At 41.1% G+C, this 7212-nt stretch overlaps 1 long non-coding RNA gene across 1 annotated transcript in view; it reads right to left on the bottom strand.

The window, feature by feature from the left end:
- LOC105520071 overlaps positions 1 to 7212 on the bottom strand; it is a 12817-nt gene that overhangs the window by 1487 nt on the left and 4118 nt on the right. The window contains exon 3 of the long non-coding RNA XR_001003067.1: positions 4647 to 4701. This is a non-coding gene — a long non-coding RNA (uncharacterized LOC105520071). The remainder of the gene's footprint in view (positions 1 to 4646; positions 4702 to 7212) is intronic.

Raw genomic sequence — 7212 nt, 5'->3', positions numbered from 1 at the left:
GATACGGGGTGTCACCATGTTGGCCATGCTGGTCTTGAACTCCTGACCTCAGGTGATCTGCCCCACCTCGGCCTCCCAAAGTGCTGGGATTATATGGGTGAGCCACCATGTCCTGCCTAACATACCTTTTTTAAAAAACACCAGCTTGGGCAACATGGAGAAACCTCATCTCTACAAAAAAAAAAATCTGGGCATGGTGGCATGCACCTGTAGTCCCAGCTACCCAGGAGGCTGAGATGAGAGGATCATCTGAATCTGGGAAATTGAGGCTGCAGTGAGCCATGATAGTGCCACTGCACTTCAGCCTGGGTGAGAGCAAGACTCTGTCTCAAAAAAAAAAAAATGTATTCCCTAATATTAATTATTTAATCTAATCAAATCTTACATTTGCATTTCTCAAAACTATAAAACTAACACTGGTGCATTACTATTAAACCCCAGACATTATTTGGATTTCACAAGCTTTCCCACTAATGCCCTTTCTCTGCTCCAGGATCCAATCCAGGATGCCACACTGCATTTAGCACAACTTCCTTTTTTCCCTGTATCAGGCTTTCCTTTCCTTTAACATGGTGAAGCACTAACACTTTCAAATTCTTCTTCAGCTTAGCAGACTTATTCCTTTGCAACGTTTGATTTTTGAGTGATATGCAGAACAAAACAAGGTCGAAGAAGGTCTTTCAGTGTATTGGGATTCTTGAACCTCTTTTTGCTTTACCTGTGAGGGGCAAATAAGTCTTGCAAAATGAGGCTTATATGCTTTTACTATGTCTTCAAGTTTTCCTCTCTCCTTAGTAGACACAGTGTTTTTTATTCAGCATTTTTGAGAAAATTCTGGGGAGCTGACTGAAGCACCTGAGCTCCGCTTTGTGTGTTCCCTACTACAGCTTTGCACAAAGGTGTATCCTGTCATTTTTTGCCTCTTATGATCTCCTTTTCTCATGCTTAGATATTTTATTCTCAGTAAGACACACAGACTCACCCATTGCCCTTCTAGCTTTCACCTGATGTATTTAAAAAAAAAAAAAAAAAAAAGTTTGTTTTGGAGTTTTTTTGTTTGTTTGTTTTTTGAGACACCCTGTCACCCTGGCTGGAGTGCAGTGGTATGATCTCAGCTCACTGCAACCTCCGCCTCCTGGGCTCAAGCAATCCTCCCATGTCAGCCTCCCAAATAGCTGGGACTACAGGTGTGTACCACTACACCCAGCTAATTTTTGTATTTTTTGTAGAGATGGGGTTTCACCATGTTGCTCAGGCTGGTCTGGTACTCCTGGGCACAAGCCATCTGCCTGCCTAGGCCTCCCAAAGTGCTGGGATTATAGGTGTGAGCCACCACGCCCAGTACCACCTGATGTCTTTACAGAGGTCAATGTACTGCCACACATTTTCTTCCTTTTCCTCCAGCACTGATTAAAAGCCCTTCTTCAAACAAGAGCAACTGATTTAGCCCTCTTATTTAGAGTCAAAACTTTCACCTCACTACTGAAAAGATTTATTTACTTCTTCTTTTATACTTCAACACTGGTTTCTAACACACATAAACACACTCATAAGTACAAAGTTATTTTTGAATGTTATATAACATAGCTATAATCATTGTGTCAGTCTGTATGCTGTCTTATTTCTTCACTGTAGAGAAAATAATTTTCATAGTGTACTATTGCCATAAGTATAATTTTTATTTACAAATTATTCTATAGGGACCATGATATGTCATTTGCTTGAGTATTAATCGACATTTAAGCTGCCTACAAGTTTTTACACTGAAAATGTAAAAATTTCATATATACTGAAAAGTTCTAAGCTTTAACTTTTTCTTTGTTGAATTATTTTTTTAAAATAAATTTTTGGCCAGGTGCAGTGGCTTACGCCTGTAATCCTAACACTTTGGGAAGCCAAGGGTGGAGGATCACCTGAGGTCAGGAATTTGAGACCAGCCTGGCTAACATGGTGAAACCTCGTTTCTACTAAAAATACAAAAATCAGCCAGGCATGGTGGCACATGCCTGTAATCCCAGCTACTCAGGAGGCTAAGGCAGGGGAATCCCTTGAACCTGGTAGGCAGAGGTTGCAGTGAGCTCACATCATGCCCTTGTACTCCAGCCTGAGCGACAAGAGCGAAACTTCATCTCAAAAAAAAAAAAAATCAAATTTTCATAAGTGAAATTATTAGATCAGGACACAACCAAGGGCAACTCTGGCCATCAACGCTATCACAACTAGAATTCAATGGGTGATAATTAAAGAAGCTGCTACCAGTCCAACAACACATGTTCTCTCTTTAGGAGGATATTTGCAGACTCAGAGAATACCTAGGCTCCATCAATTTGATGATACCCAGAACAGAGCAGGAGGCAGAACACAATATTGGCAGAAGACATTATTTTTTAATGTCTGACCACAAAGTACCAACACAGGACTCTGAATTAAATGTGGAGAAAAAAATGTTAGAAAGCACTGTTCTCATGTCAACCAAACAGTAGAAAAAATGTCTAATACGGGATGGGCGCGGTGGCTCATGCCTATAATTCCAGCACTTTGGGAGGCCAAGGCAGGCAGATCACAAGGTCAGGAGATCAAGACCATCAGCAAAACCCCGTCTCTACTAAAAATACAAAAATTAGCCAGACCTGGCGACAGGCGCCTGTAAGTCCCAGCTACTCAGGAGGCTGAGGTAGGAGAATGGTGTGAACCCGGGAGGCAGAGCTTGCAGTAAGCCAAGATCACGCCACTACATTCCAGCCTGGGTGACACAGTGAGACTCTGTCTCAAAACAAAAAAAAAGAAAGAAAAAAAAAAGTCTAATATAACAAAAAGTTACTCCTATTATTACTTTCCTAAGCAAACTATTGTCAGTAGGTGCTAAAATGATGACGTCTCACCATTACAATTAGAAACTGTAATGTCTCTGGCTCATCTGATTATTTTGACTACTGATTGTATGCCAGAAATCTACATCTCTACCCTGGATCGCCAGTCTCAAGCTCCCTCCAGGAAAGACTACTTACTATTTGCTTTGCTTTATTTTATGCTTTATATAGATGATACCCTTTAAGCCTCAAAACAAACCTACGATGAATAAGATGATTAACCTGAGTTTACACATAAGGATACTGATGTTTCAGAAAGGTTCAGTAACTTGTCTAGAACTAGTAAGATACACAGCTGAAATATAAAGTCAGATCTAATATCAAAGTCTATGTTCTTTTTTTTTTTTTTTGAGACGGAGTTTCACTCCTGTCGCCCAGGCTGGAGTGCAATCGTGGGATCTTGGCTCACCGCAACCTCTGCCTCCTCGGTTCAAGCAATTCTTCTGCCTCAGGCTTCCTGAGTAGCTGGGATTACAGGCGTGCACCACCATGCCCAGCAAATTTTTGCATTTTTAGTACAGATGGGGTTTCTCCATGTTGGTCAGGCTGGTCTGGAACTCCTGACCTCAGGTGATCCACCCGCCTCAGCCTCCCAAAGTGCTGGGATTACAGGTATGAGCCACCACACCCGGCCCAAAGTCTATGTTCTTAATCACTAAGCTACTCTAAGCCTAATGTGCAAAATGTTAAGTTATAACTTCTCTGCCAAATAAAGCAAACACATACTAGGATCCTATTGTCCCCATTACATTCTTACTCCATTTATCACTGTTGGATTTTATTCCACTCTATTCCTCAATTCAAATGGCATCTCATTCATTAAGCCTTCTTTGATGTCCTCCAAGTGAATTTAATTGTCCTTCTACTATATTACCATAACACTCTGTTTATTTTCTCCTTTTTTTCCCACTCAGCTTTTCAGGTTGAAGGCACTTTGTTTCCTAGGATCCTCTCATAAAGCTGGGATGCTGCATCTATGAATGTCCTTTCTGAACACTCCAATTACAGATATCCATGGTAGTCAAGGAAGACTACATAACCATAAGGAGAAAGTATGGAAACCTCTCCCTTCAGTTGTCCCACTAGAACAGTGCTTCCCAAAGGTACCATTTCATAAGAATCACCTGAGATTCTCACTATCACTACAAGTTACCAGTTACCCTCCCAAATCAATTGTGTTAAGACTCTGAGAGAGGAAATTATTACTTTTAATAAGTACACCAAGTGATAACTAAGTTTGGCAATAGTATAAATAGCATACTAGATAATCCCAGTAAGGCAATTCTCACTCTTTATTCTCATATTTATATAAAAGGAACAGTAAAAGACTTATCAGTTAGAGTAACAGGATACCCTAGTTGGCACAAAAGTGCTGCTCAAGATAAAAGAGATGTAGATTTGTGTTCACGTATAATATTTAGCTGTTATCTAATAACAGCTAAGGAGTGCAGAGTGTATATTGCTTTTCTCCCTTCTGATAGGCCACACTTAAATAGGACAAGAAAATATAAACCTGCGAGAGTCCCAAATCTCTACTAACAATTCACCTTGATTCTTCTTAGGAGGGCAAAGTCCTGAGGAATAACATTTACGCCACGGTCATTACAACACTGCAGCACAGCTAAACAATAATGTAGTCCCGCCCTACCAATGCTCAGCATGCTAACACATCAAAAACCTTTCTGAAGTTGCTGGTACTAGTGTCAAGTTTAGGAAACCAAACATTTCAGAGCTCTCCTGACCAAAGGGAAGCTGAAAGCACATATAGACACTTACCTGCGGCACAACATCCTGCAGAAAAGTCACAACACTTTCCATGTAGGACTGCTCTCTGGAAAAGGGTGAAATGGACAACACTGGTCAGGAGAGCTTAACATAGACCATGAAAAAAGCTCTATTTACAAGCCTTAATAAAGTCACTCATTTTTTGTTATTGTTTGTTTGTGGTTTTGATTTTTTGTTTGTTTCTTTTTTTTTTTTGAGACATGGTCTCACTCTGTCATCCAGGCTGGAGTGCAGTGGTGTGATCTCGGCTCACTGCTGCCTCGACCTCTGGGGCTTAAGCAGTCCTCCCACCTCAGGATCCCAAGTAGCTGGGACTACAGACATGTGCCACCACGCCCAGCTAATTTTTGTATTTTTTGTACAGATGGGGTTTCACCATGTTGCCCAGGCTGGTCTCAAACTTCTGAACTCAAGTGGATCCTCCCGCCTCAGTCTTCCAAAGTACTGGGATTACAGGCATCACTCATAATATTCAAAAAAGGCCAAAAAAAAAAAAAAAAAAAAGGCTAACTCTTATCACCTGATATTTCTGCTAAACTACTTTCTGGTTTCAAGGGTCTTTATATACGTTATTGAATGTAAATGAGCTTTTAACATTTTTAAACATTATCTCTTTTTAAAAGTCATGCTCTCCTAATTTGATAGAGATAGCTTCTAAGTCATATTTGAAGGAGTGATGACAGAGACCTAAGGTAGGACCTTGCTCTTGAGTCAGAGCAGAAGAATGCCCTAATTAGAGCAAGTAAAACTATTGCTGATGACTCACTATCTAGTGACCTTCTTTTTAAATTGGTTATGAATCTAGTCCCTTACCTGTATATAGCAGGTGAGTCTACATTTTCTGGCAGATACAGGCATTAGAAGAAGCTATTAAGCCTTCACAGAACTTTTGGTATAGAAAAGACATAGAAAAAAATTAAAATGCATACAAATGAGGGAAAGCTGGGTGCAATAGCATGTGCCTGTAGTCCCAGCTATTTACGAAGCTGAGGCGGGAGGATCATTTGAATCCAGGAGTTGGCAGCCAGGCTAGGCAACATAGCAAGACCCCATCTCTAAAAAACAAACAAACAAAAAAAAAAGGGGCGGAAAATAACATTGTTAATTAAGTAAGAACACTAAATTAATGCATTTTAAATATAAAGTACATAAATTTCAGCAAGGGGAAAAAAATAATTTCTTCAAGATACTATTTTAGGCCAGGCATGGTGGCTCATGCCTATAATCCCAGCACTTTGGGAAGCCGAGGTGGGTGGATCACTTGAGGTCAGGAGTTCAAGACAAGCCTGGCCAACATGCTGAAACCCCATCTCTACTAAATATACAAAAATTCGCTGGGTCTAATGGTGCACGCTGTAATTCCAGCTGCTGAGGAGGCTGAAGCAGGAGAATCACTTGAACCCAGGAGGTAGAGGTTGCAGTGAGTCAAGATTGTGCCACTGCACTCCAGCTTGGGCTAAAAAGCAAGACTCCGTCTCAAAAAAACAACAACAAAAATATCAAAATACTAATTCAAATCCATTTCAAGAGAGATGTGAAAAATCACACTTGAAAATAATATGATTTATCATAAATCCTATTAAAAAAGCAATATGCCCTATATGCCCTAGAGACCTACAAAAACTGATTAGGCCTAAAAAAAAAAAATTAGGCTACCTTTCCAACCTCATTTTTTGCCACTCTCCTTATTCTGATTCAGCCATATGCAACTTTAATTCCTAGCATACACCAAGTTCTTCTTTGAATCAAGACCTTTACACCACGTTCTTCTTTGAACCAAGCATACACCAAGTTCTTCTTTGAATCAAGACCTTTACACCACCTTTCTCTCTATCTGGATTCCTTCCCATCCCCTTCCCTTCCTTCTAGATCTCCAGGTTAAGCGTTGCCTCCTCTGAGAGAGCTTCCGTGACAGTTTTATATATAGTCTCCTTTGTCATTCCCCATTGTAGTACACTGTGCACAATCACAGCCTATAATTATTTTACTTATTTATTTGTTTGCTTCAGCCTGGACAATTTGACAAAACCCCATCTCTACCAAAAATTAGGCCTGGAGCAGTAGCTCACACCCATAATCCCAGAATTTTGGGAGGCCGAGGCAGGCAGATCACCTGAGGTCAGGAGTTTGAGACCAGCCTGGCCAACATGGAGAAACCCTGTCTCTACTAAAAAATACAAAATTAGCCAGGCATGGTGGTACATGCCTATAATCCTAGCTACTCGGGAGGCTGAGGCAGGAGAATCGCTTGAACCCAGGAGGCAGAGGTTGCGGTGAGCCAAGATCATGCCATTGCACTCCAGCCTGAGCAAAGTGAGCAAAACTCTGTCTCAAAAAAAAAACAATTAGCCAGGCATGGTGATCCACATTTGTAATCCCAGCTACTTGGGAGGCTGAGGCAAAAGAATCATTCGAACCCAGAAGGCGGAGGTTGCAGTGAGCCAAGATCATCCCACTGCACTCCAGCCTGGGCATCAGAGCGAGACTCCATCTCAAAAAAAGGAGAAAAAGGCTGGGCGCGGTGGCTCAAGCCTGTAATCCCAGCACTTTGGGAGGC

Source organism: Colobus angolensis, unplaced genomic scaffold (genome assembly GCF_000951035.1).
Source record: "Colobus angolensis palliatus isolate OR3802 unplaced genomic scaffold, Cang.pa_1.0 Scaffold37, whole genome shotgun sequence".
Taxonomy (NCBI): Eukaryota; Metazoa; Chordata; class Mammalia; order Primates; family Cercopithecidae; genus Colobus; species Colobus angolensis.
Note: the sequence above shows the minus strand (reverse complement) of the source record. Positions and strands in the feature narration are given on the sequence as shown.